This window comes from Syngnathus leptorhynchus, chromosome 1, assembly GCF_054491065.1.
Source record: "Syngnathus leptorhynchus isolate UIUO chromosome 1, UIUO_Slep, whole genome shotgun sequence".
Classification (NCBI taxonomy): Eukaryota; Metazoa; Chordata; class Actinopteri; order Syngnathiformes; family Syngnathidae; genus Syngnathus; species Syngnathus leptorhynchus.
In genome coordinates, this window is record NC_141195.1 from 17,437,158 (window position 1) to 17,448,247 (window position 11,090).

Sequence of the window (11,090 nt, forward strand, 5' to 3'; positions counted from 1 at the left end):
AGCTGGAGTCGGAGGCAGAGTCAGAGGCGGAGTCGGAGGAGGAGCTGAAGTCAGAGGTAGAGCTGGTGTGGAGCTGGAGTCGGAGGCGGAGCTGAAGTCAGAGGCAGAGCTGGTGTGGAACTGGAGACGGAGCTGAAGTCAGAGGCAGAGCTGGTGTGGAGCTAGAGTCAGAGGCAGAGCTGCAGTCGGAGCTGAAGTCGGAGGCGGAGCTGAAGTCAGAGTTGGAGTCAGAGGCAGAGCTGAAGTCAGAGGCAGAGCTGGTGTGGAGCTGGAGTTGGAGGCGGAGCTGAAGTCAGAGGCAGAGCTGATATGGAGCTAGAGTTGGAGTCAGAGGCTGCTCCATTAAACCATATAGTGTACATTCCTTCCCTGCAACACTAGTGAAGGCTTCATGGTATAGTGGATAGTGCTCTGGACTTTCACCCCAGCGACCCGAGTTCAAATCCCGGTGGGACCCAAAAAAATATTTCATCATGGAAAAGGTGTTGGAGGCGGAGCTGGAGTCGGAGGCAGAGCTGGAGTCGGAGGAGGAGCTGAAGTCAGAGTTGGTGTGGAGCTGGAGGTGGAGCTGAAGGCAGAGCAGGTGTGGAATTGGAATCGGAGGCGGAGCTGGAATCAGGGCGGAGCTGAAGTTGGAGGCAGAGCTGGTGTGGAGCTGGTGTCAGAGGCAGAGCTTGTGTGGAGGTGGAGTTGGTGTGAAGCTGGAGTCAGAGGGGAGCTGAAGTCAGAGGTGGAGTCGGAGATGAAGTCAGAGACAGAGCTGCAGTCAGAGGCAGAGCTGGTGTGGAGCTGAAGTCAAAGGCAGAGCTGGTGTGGAGCTAGTGGCAGAGCTGGTGTGGAGCTGGAGTCGGAGATGAAGTCAGAGGCAGAGCTGGTGTGGAGCTAGAGTCAGAGACACTGCTGCAGTCGGAGATGAAGTCAGAGGCAGAGCTGGAGTTGGAGCTGAAGTCAGAGGCAGAGCTGATGTGGAGCTGAAGTCAGAGGCAGAGCTGGTGTGGAGCTAGAGTCAGTGGCTGAGCTGGTGTGGAGCTGGAGCTGGAGTCAGAGGCAGAGCTGGTGTGGAGGCAGAGTCAGAGGCGGAGCTGGAGTCGGAGGAGGAGCTGAAGTCAGAGGTAGAGCTGGTGTGGAGCTGGAGTCGGAGGCGGAGCTGAAGTCAGAGGCAGAGCTGGTGTGGAACTGGAGACAGAGCTGAAGTCAGAGGCAGAGCTGGTGTGGAGCTGGAGTCGGAGGCAGAGTCAGAGGCGGAGCTGGAGTCGGAGGAGGAGCTGAAGTCAGAGGTAGAGCTGGTGTGGAGCTGGAGTCGGAGGCGGAGCTGAAGTCAGAGGCAGAGCTGGTGTGGAACTGGAGACGGAGCTGAAGTCAGAGGCAGAGCTGGTGTGGAGTCAGAGGCAGAGCTGCAGTCGGAGCTGAAGTCAGAGGCAGAGCTGCAGTCGGAGCTGGAGTCGGAGGCGGAGCTGGAGTCAGAGGCAGAGCAGGTGTGGAGCTGGAGTCAGAGGCGGAGCTGGTGTGGAGCTGGAGGCGGAGCTGAAGTCAGAGGCAGAGCTGGTGTGGAGCTGGAGGTGGAAGTCAGAGGCGGAGTCAGAGGCAGAGCTGGTGTGGAGCTGGAGTCGGAGGCAGAGTCAGAGGCGGAGCTGGAGTCAGAGGCGGAGCTGAAGTCAGAGGCAGAGCTGGTGTGGAACTGGAGACGGAGCTGAAGTCAGAGGCAGAGCTGGTGTGGAGCTGGAGTCGGAGGCGGAGCTGAAGGCAGAGCTGGAGTCAGAGGCGGAGCAGGTGTGGAGCTGGAGTCAGAGGCGGAGCTGGTGTGGAGCTGGAGGTGGAAGTCAGAGGCGGAGTCAGAGGCAGAGCTGGTGTGGAGCTGGAGTCAGAGGCGGAGCTGAAGTCAAAGGCAGAGCTGGTGTGGAGCTGGAGTCGGAGGAGGAGTTAAAGTCAGAGGCAGAGCTGGTGTTGAGCTGGGGTCGGAGGAGGAGCTGGAGTCGGAGCTGAAGTTAGAGGCAGAGCTGGAGGCGGAGCTGGAGTCGGAGGCGGAGCTGAAGTTAGAGGCAGAGCTGGTGTTGTGGAGCTGGTGTCGGAGTCAGAGGCGGAGCTGAAGTCAGAGGCAGAGCTGCAGTTGGAGGCGGAGCTGAAGTCAGAGTTGGAGTCAGAGGCAGAGCTGGTGTGGAGCTGGAGTTGGAGGCGGAGCTGAAGTCAGAGGCAGAGCTGGTGTGGAGCTGGAGTCAGAGGCTGCTCCATTAAACCATATAGTGTACATTCCTTCCCTGCAACACTAGTGAAGTCTTCATGGTATAGTGGATAGAGAGCTGGTGTCGGAGTTGGAGGCGGAGCTGAAGTCAGAGTTGGAGTCGGAGGAGGAGCTGAAGTCAGAGGCAGAGCTGGTGTGGAGCGGGTGATGGAGCCAGAGGTAGAGCTGCATTCGGAGGTGGAGCTGAAGTCAGAGGCAGAGCTGGTGAGGAGCTGGAGTCGGAGGTGGAACTGAAGTCAGAGGCAGAGCTAGTGAGGAGCTGGAGCTGGTGCTGGAGGTGGAGCTGAAGTCAGAGTTGGAGTCAGAGGCAGAGCTCGGGGGGTTGCGGTTAGGGCTAGGGTTAAAGGATAGACTTAGTGCTAGGGTTGGGGTTAGGGCTAGAGTTAGGGTTAGAATTAGGGTTAGGGCTGGAGTTAAGGTTAGGGTTAGTGCTAGGGTTAGGGTTGGTTGGGGTTAAAGCTAGGGTTGGGGGTTGTGGTTAGGGCTAGGGTTCGGGTTAGCCTGTTGTTGCTTGTTCATGTCTGTTCTTGGTGTTGGATTTTGTCGAATAACCCTAACCCCAAAATGCGACTTACATATGTTTTTATTTTTCACTTTATTGTGCATTTTATGACAAATGTGATGTATATTCCGGAGCAACTTTTAGTTTGAAAAAATACGGTAAAACTCCTTTTTAGCTTTTTTAGTCACCAATAGACAAGTGTGTTGCAAGCATAAGTTCTGGGGTAAAACATATGGTATCACTAAGTCAGCAAGATAGAAAGATGCTAAGACATGGGATTTTTTTTTTTTTTAGCAATACGTAACAAGACCTTAAAACAACATCTAAAATGGACTTTGTGAATTCATTCGAAAAATGAACTCATTCACCTTCTGGTCCACTTCAGGCGTGGTGGGCTTCACTGACTGCAAGGCAAAATCAAGTGGGAACATTTTGTGAGAACATTGGATAGGTTGCGCAAAGCCTCCACAGACTTGAACCAAAATGGGACAACCTCTTTAGCTCATGGACCTTGTGGGGACAAATGTCAACAGTGTCACTTCAATTGGAACTCAGCAGAGCAACTTTATATAATTGATGGCAGAGTTTACACTGAAATTAATATTTTTCTTGTTTTTCTTGAGGTTGAAAGTACAGGTAACTTTTAAATCTTGATATACTTTTTCCAAATTATGCCAATATTAGTCTCATGGGTGTGTGTGCGCTTTTTATAGCCACTGTCCAAGTCAAGTAAACATAGTTCACGGACTTTAGCAAAGTGAGAACATGTTTTGAGTTTTGGGAATGAGTTTCAGATGACAGGACGATAGCCAGAGACAGCAACGTGACAAGCCAATCATCAATCAGCAAATTGGCAAGACGGCACTTTTCTTTTTGAGCTAGAAAGCGTTCTTTTGTTCATTCTTTGTTCCGCATGGGAAGGATGTACCTCAATATCCCTGCGCAGCTGACCAGAACGCACGCTATGATTTTCCCGGTGGTCTGGTTTCTTTTTTTGGATGCATCAAAAGTAATTGGAGGTAGTCATCTACCACATTAAATTGCAGCTTTGTCTCTTGCATCATCTAAAATTATACAAGATTAATGTAAAAAAAATAATAATTCTTGACTGTCATGTCAAATATGATTTAATAAAAAAAAATTGTTCTTGCCAAATGGTGACCAAAAAATTATTTTGACAGTTTTAAAAAAAAATTATGCAGTGATTCCTTGAGATATAAGTTTCTTCTTTAAGTGGCCTTGCTTGTAACTCAAAACACTAAAATTTTAATTGCCTTTATCTATTGAAATGAATGGAAATGCCTTGAACCCATCCTAAACGAATAATTGTGGGGGTGTTTTCTAACAAAAAAAAAAACAACTCTCAAATATTTGCCTTTGGAAAAACAAAGTAATATTAATATAATCAAATAGAACGTAAATAATAAAACAGTTTGTGCATCCTGATTTAATGTTGCTCCTTCTGGTGCGCATGCCTTGGCAACCTGTTGTTTCCTGTTTAGGTTTCATCTCATTTTTAACTCAGAGCCACTTTTTTTTTTTATCCATCTCAGCGGGCAGCCATTTTGCCACTTGCTGTCACCTGAGAATGACATCACAGTTACCAGGTCTCACAAGTCGTCTGAAGCTGAGCCGTTGGTTTTGAAGTTTGATTCGTCACCATCGGACGCAAATGTGTTGGTCAAATTGCACTTTTCGCCCTTGGGTCATCGAAATAGAGATTTGCGACGGAGTCATCAATCAGGCAGCAGACAATCCTCCATCACGTTAGTTAGCCTGATGAATCGTCAGGCTTGCGGTCAAGACAATAGAGGAGCAGAATTGGCGTCTCAACAGGTTTGGGGCTTGGAGCGGTAACTACATTCCTCAATGTCTCTCTGTCTTCCTCTGCTGATGTCTCAATCTGTCCGTGTACACCACTTGCCTTCTTCCCTCAAGCTATCTCCATTTCCTCGTCCCCAGTGGCCTTGTGAAAGTGAGCTGATAATGTTTCCCTGATGCCAGATGTTGCACTCCGCCAGGATGCGATGACCTTATTATTCATTATTCCGCAAAGTTGCTGATTTAATGTGCTTTTAGGTGATTTGTGTTTTCTAAAGCAGGCATTCTCAACAATTTTCTCATGACCCACCTTTATGAAAGTCAAATTAATCTAATGTAGCTTTCCAAATAAAAACATCTACTCAAAAACATAAATAGATGCGGCCACGGACAAAGTTGAACATTGAACGTAATCCTCGCTCCGTCTTGGGATCCACCAATGCGCAATCAAATCAGCAATATGAAAATACCCTATTTAAATATAGCCGGGGTATGTTTTTGTAACATTTAGGATGCTTTGATTTTTTGATGGTCTTAAACACTATTAAAACAATTCAAACTTTATGAAACACTACTATGTTTAATTTTGGACATTGTGGTCGTACATGGAAAGCCAAATAAAACAAGTGGAAAGTTTGAAAACTACTGTTTTAACATATTTAGGGCTTTTTAAAATGGCATTTAAAGCCTGTTTGTCTTTAAACAGACATTTCTCTAGATGTCAGAGGGATCTAAGTTGAAGCTATGCCGTGTGGTGTGTTTCTTAAATAATGAAGCCTTGAAGACAGATACAACCTCTGGCAATTAGTTCAGTCACACTTGTCTAAAATTGGCTCGCCAGTTGTTTTTGTTGGCACCTGCAGATCAGCCTAGACCTGCCAAAATGTTGGTAAAGGGAAAAGAATATGAAGGTTTTAATTCGATTAAAATCCAGAAAGTCTGGCAAAATCCCGTCAAAAAGGATTTAAGTGTATGTGCTGTGATTAACAATGATCGGTTCAGGGTGTAACGATTGACTCTGCCTTCCCTGTGACTCAACAGGATATGTGGACTGGCACATGGATTGTCTGAAATGCTCTAAAACGTGCTTAATGAATACAGTACACTTACAAAATATAGTTTGATATTTGAATCTGAAGCTCGACAGCGACTTCCGATTCCAGGTTGATTGCGAGATCAATCGGAACCTCGTAAAATCATCGCCACCGCTTGCACAAAAACATTTGACAAAATCTTCTTTTAGTTTTTAAATTCCACCAGAGCATATAGGATTCAAGCAAATGTGAAATATGAGTCAAATATTGAATTTTTTTCTAAAATAAAATAACAGACTTACTTTTATGTTTGTCCCCAGACCTTGACACGGTATACAACAACAATAATTAAAAAAACAATTTTGGTTTACTTTATGTAACATTATTGATGTGTGCCTGATTATTTGTCGGGTGGTGTCTGACTAATATATTTTTTTACATTTAAATATAATTTATATAAATGACAGCCTATTTTTTGAAAATGTTTTTTTTCAAATAAGCGTGTGGAATTCCTCCTGAATGGAATGAGGGAGACAGCGTTAGTATCATACTATCTGTTGACATTCGACTCAAACATCTCAGGGTGCGAGGGAATGTCAGGGTGCTTAGAAAAGAGCCCATGAAAGATGGAGGCAGGGTGATAAAATAACAACCTGCAGCCACTCACATTATCAGAAAAAACTCGATTTATCTGCAAGACAACCAATGTTCGCATTCAAGTGAAGAAATAGCCAAGAAAAAAAGTAGTCAGAGTAATCTTTCTTTCCATATGTTAAGTCTCATCCGTTTTGGACGACGGATTTGCCAATATCGTCGTTTACAAAAGTGACAAAGCTTGCCGATCTGCGTCAAGCTATTGAATGATGCTTTTGAACGCTAGCTGCTAATCAGGTCCACAGCTACAGATGACATTTTGTGACAAAGATGTTTACATGATAGCTTGAAGCATCCAATTACTCTGCATGGAAATTTATCTCATTAAATTTGTACTTTTAATGATTTATTTCAATCACTTCCTTTCCTGAGTGGAATGATTGTGCAACGTGTTAAAAGAACACAAATTGGGCGCACAAGTTTGAATTTGTTTTGGATTTTTCTCTAATCCACACAGGCCGCTCTAATTTCTTTCGAATATGCGAAAAATTGACAAGGCCAAGCCCTGTTAACTTCTCATAAGCAGCTGCAGTCAAGATTGACTGCATTTTGGACTATGCTTAAAAAAAACCTGAGTACATGCCAGGAAACAAACCAATTTGAATTGACTTGATCTGATTGATTCTGCCAACAAGAGTGCTGAAAGAGCCAGCTACAATTATCCCACATTTGATGGCTACAAAAAAGCGCCGGTTCCAACCAGATGCACTTTGCAAGAGACGTTTAACCAATTATGACATTGGTACCATGACTCTAGTGACTCTATGGGGGGGGGAGTCCAAATCACGATTCACAGGTTTCAAAAGATAATTGTATAATCAGGATCTCTAAAGTTCAACAAATAACTATACAAGAAATATCTGAGAAAGAAAAAAAAATAGCAAAGCAGGAAGAAAGTCAAATTCAGATAGCTCAAATGTTCACCAAATCTGGTATAAACTAGGAACAAAACTATCAACTGGAGACAAAACCAAATAAAATTAATCAGTAACAAAAAGTAAGAAAGTAACAAAAGCAGACTGTTGGCAACATGGACTACAGTCGAGCTTACTAATCACCATGAGGAAAGAGGATGAGAAGAAGCAATAACTACAAAATAAAAGTAGCCAAGACGACAAAAGACTGGATAAAGAACATAGAACTCAACAAACGATGGAACATGACAAAGCTGTTTCGTTTCCCTTCCAGTTCAACTGTGCTCTCAAGTGAAATAGAAAGGTTAGAGAAATAAACGTTTTCCAAAACAAATGCCTGAAGTTGAATGCTAACATTTCAGCAAACTCCTATCTAATCCTTTTTTGCAACTGACATTTGAACACAATAGATGCGGTACTTCCAATCATATATTCTTCATCCTCTGCTAGGAGCTAAAATGAGCTGCGATGGTTTCACTGCACAGAAATCCACATATCAAAACATATTTTCCTTTGTACATTCCACGCATGATTCGAAGTTGTTTATAATCTTCGATTCCAATCTGCTTATGCAGATTTCACTCGGGCATGAATAATAATACAAAAAAACAGCGGGAGCGGCAAGCCCCGCTGTGGTCTGCGGACGAGTCTGCCGCTGAGTGATGGGCGACGCACACTAGCCTGGCCCCGGAGTTCGAGTGCTGCGCGCGGTCTGTCTGGTTTGGCAGCCGTATGCGCGCACCCTAACGCGGCCACCATTAATCTTATTTGTTTGAGACTAGAATGATGCTTGCGGTTTTTCTGAGATCAGCTTTGCGACAAGCGGGTTAAAGAATGGGCTCTGATCCAGCAACTTAAAAAGGAGAGCAGAAGTTCTCAGATAGTCTGAGAAGTGCGTGCATATGCACTTTGGATTGGTGACAGTGCATATGTTGGTCATATGATCAAGACAGACAGAGCTTAAAAGCTCAGAATTCCAAACCAGCTTTCCGAGAAATGCAGCAGTTCTCTGACATGTTGCTGTGTTTATAACTTTGGGGTTAGGGTTTTTTTTTTTTTTTGTAAATTTGATCTCATGATATACAGTAAATAAAAGTTATTCTTGCCAAAGTATTTGCTTCTTGTAAATTATCCATACTTACTGTTGTATATAGAACCTCACTATATTCCACTGCACTTCTTTCCAGTGTAGTGCACCACAATCAGGTTTTTCAAGTTTTCCAAAACAAAAACATCACTCTCCACCAAACAGCGTCAGTAATTTGGAAAGGCAAATAAAAAACATTTATTCTCTTTTTGGAGATTGATTAGTTGACTTGGTGGACTTTGTATTGGTCTGTTGTAGTGGAGACAGACCTCAGCCGAAAGGTGAAGATTTACCATCACGCTTCTGGGATGACCCAGGACACAAAACAATGGATGGATGCAAGGATGGATGGATGGACGCAAGGATGGATGGACGGAACGATAGATGGATGGAACGATGGACGGACGGATGGATGGATGGATATTTTATCAGTATTTGGATATATTTGTTGGAAAAGCTTGCCTTCAACTCACCTTCACTCCACACTCCCAAAGTCCCACTCAACTATTTTTAGCCAAGCTGCACCCTTCTGGCGTGTTAGCAGAGTGTGTGGTGTGTCAAGGTCCCGCATGAGGGCTACAATGATACAGTGTCTCCATCCACTTCCTTGTACTCTGATTGTTTAAACAGTATCCTGCGCTGGGGACGGGTCCCATGACAACTTGGTAAATATTTACCCGCAGGAGCCACGCCGATTCCTTGAGAAGCCCTTGTCCGCAGGCAGGTTACCTCTGCAACGTTTTTTTTTCGATTTATCTTTTCATCTTTTAGTCTGCATGATTGTTTGGAGTGTGCTGTACTGTCTTTCATGACAGAGTGTTTTTACTGATTGTGATTAGAATATTTGCAATGTCATGAATGTGAGCAATAATGGGTTCCGACATAGTTTCGGAATATTAAAGCCATAAAACGTCTTCATAGTCCAGCAGCAATGTGTATGTGCAGTTTTGTTTTTAAACAAATGTCCGAATAATGCATAGTTCCATGCTATCTACAGATAAGTATGACTCGACTTACGGGTTTGTCCAGACACAAGCTGTCATGCGTCCATTTGGCTTGCAAGAATAGAATTGCAATACGATCGTGATATGGTGGCAAGTGAATTCAATGAGGAGAACTTCAAAAAGTAGTGAACAGTGAATTTATAAAAAGAGGTCCTACGGCAGAATAATTAACCCCCTTGAATGATGATGCGTTATCAGTAGACAAATCCATACAAGTGAAAGCTCATTTACATATCTGTCTTGCTGCCCCAAGTGGCCAAAGCGGACATACCAGTAGCAGCATCACAGTGAGCAATCAATTAATCGACAACTATTTTAATGATCGAGTCATCGTTTGGAGACTTTTTTTTTTTAACTTAAGATTGTCCAAATTCTTTGCTGTCAGCCTCTCAACAGTAATTCATAATTGAAAATATCTGCTTTTACGTTGGAAAACAATAACCGCGCCGGTAACTGAAAAGGTCTCGTTTGATAGTTCAATTGTTGTTTCATTGTTTTATTAATTCATAAACGCTATACCATAATAAGGACAGCATTTGCCAGGAACTCTGACTTGAGTCTCGTCAGCATCAAGAACGCACGCAGGCCTTCGTAGGTGTGAACGGGTTGATGTGAGCCCATGTGTTCCTGAAACCCAAGTGGGTGAGAACAGAAAATCCTCTGATTTGTCAATATTTACTCAGCGCAATGCATTAGCCTCGCTGCATTGTTCCCTGACATCAGATGTCTTTGTTGGCGGGCGGGACTGCACGTGTGCGAGGGTGCGTCAGCGTGTGTGTGTGTGTGATGTGTGTGTAATCGACCCTTACGTGTGCCTTACCACCACGTTGCCATTATTGTTGCAAACGCATGACGGCAGTTTGCCTCACAATAGCAACTAAGCCGCTCCTTTTCAAATGGGTGGCACATGAGCTGTTTAATATATGAGAACACACACTTCACTTGTTGTTTTAGCGTGCGTGTGTATTTGCTCTCCGAGTTGAGTAGAAGCCTTTTGTGTGAACGTTGAAAAGTGTCTCCATATTCTTTTCATGAGAGCTGGATAATATTTGATCACTTGGCCCACTTGGAAACTTAAAATCGACTTGACTGACATCACACTGTTGCCACTTATTTATTTAAAGGGCCCATTCGGCCAGGATGGCCCATTTTAAACTCATAAACTCTCTTTGTGTATGTTTTGATCAGGAAAATAAAAATAGCTTGCATGCTCTATTTTATAAATTTGTTTTGGAGAAACCAGTAAATAACTGATTATTTTGATCACGCCTCTTTTTCCGATCCGGCATTGCATCTGGCAACCTCCACACCACCCTGGAGATGCTGAGCAGCTGCGAGAAGGTCAGTGGATCTGCATCCCCTCAACGGGTGAGACCCATGTTCACAACATGCTCGTGACTCTGCAGTTGGCTTATTTAAGACTTACACTGGCTTGTAAATGTCATCGTCATAATCACAGCGCCTCATCAGGCAACCTTGCCGCTTGTAAATCCTGCGCAGTGTGATCTGTCAACGCAGAGGTCCAACACCCTTTATCTGCTTTATTTCATTTGACTGTCCAAGCAAAACAAGCAAGTTCCCTGAGGTGCTCCAACCACCCTACTTTGGCAACCATCTCTGTATGGCAGAGGTAGGGCGCCTCCTAGTGATGGAGCACAGAGTTGCTCCTCACTTGAGATTGCCGGATGGGGGCGGACATGTTGCATGTTCTAAGCACCGTTCGTTTCCTCCCAAGTGGTTTTAAATTGAAGATTTTTGCACAGCCATAAGCCAGGGGTGGCTATTCTGAATGTTTTATAAGTCTCCCTGTTCCAACACACCTCATTCAAATGATC